We start from the raw sequence: 1,345 nt of genomic DNA, 5'->3' as shown, positions 1-1,345 counted from the left end.
ATTTTAGCAGGATCTACTTCCATACCATTTTCTGATATTTGATGATCTAATACAATTCCTCCTGCTACCATAAACTGGCATTTTTCCCAGTTAAGGACTAAATTTGTTTCTTCACAATGCTTAAGAACTTTAGATAAATGTTCTAAACATGAGTCAAATGAAGTTCCAATTAATGAAAAGTTATCCATAATGAATTCAATCGCTTTTTCAATTAAATCACAAAAAATTGTCATCATACATCTTTGAAATGTAGCAGGGGCATTACATAAACCAAAGGGCATTCTTCTAAAAGCAAAAGTACCATAAGGAATGGTAAATGTTGTTTTCTCTAGCCCTCAATTTGAATTTGGTGATAACCGGTATATCCATCCAGAAAACAAAAGTATTTATGCCCAGCTAGTCTATCCAGCTAGTCTATCCATCATTTGATCTAGAAAGGGTAATGGAAAATGACCTTTCCTAGTGGCAAGATTTAATTTTCTATAATCAATACATATTCGCTTAGTAGGTATTAACTCATTATGCTCATTCACAGTTACAGTTACTCCTCCTTTCTTAGGAACACAGTGAATTGGACTAACTCATGCACTATCTGAAATAGGGTAAATAATTCTAACATCTAACCACTTTAAAATTTCTTTCTTAAAAACCTCTTTCATAAAAATATTTAATCTCCTTTGTGGATCAGCCCTGGGTTTGCGCCCTGGGTTTGTAGTTTTCTTCCAGATTAATTCTATGCATACAAATTGAAGGACCGATTCCTTTAATATCAGCAATTGTCCATCCGAAAGGCTTTCTTAAAGTTTTTCAGAATTGTCATCTGCTTTTCTTTTTCTTCCTTTGTTAAATTCGAGGAAATTATAATAGGTAAAGTTAAGGAATCTCCTAAAAAGGCATACTTTAAATGTTAAGGAAGTAATTTCAACTCAAGTTCTAGAAGTTTTTCAATAGATGGACAAAATGATCTATCTTTGTCTATCGTGTCCAAAAAAAACTTTCTTGAACATAGTTTGAATCTTCCTTAAGAAGGTTTACACATTGATCTAATTCCTCTTCTTGCTAGTGTTCCAAATCTTTTTCTTCAGATTTTTCTTCATAAGTGGTATTGAAATGACATTCTCTCAGATATCTTATAACATCCATTCTATAACATTCATCATCTTTACCTTTTGTAGGGTATTTCATTGATTTTTAAATGTTAAAAGTAATAGTTTGATCATTGATGTGCATTGTTAATTCCCCTTCTTGCACATCTATCATTGCTCTTCCTATGGCTAGGAAAGGTCTCCCCAAAATGATAGGTATCTCTTTATCTTCCTCCATATCTAGCACAATGAAATCAACA

Source organism: Phalaenopsis equestris, unplaced genomic scaffold, assembly GCF_001263595.1.
Source record: "Phalaenopsis equestris unplaced genomic scaffold, ASM126359v1 Scaffold233650, whole genome shotgun sequence".
Lineage (NCBI taxonomy): Eukaryota > Viridiplantae > Streptophyta > Magnoliopsida > Asparagales > Orchidaceae > Phalaenopsis > Phalaenopsis equestris.
This window is presented reverse-complemented; position numbering follows the sequence as displayed.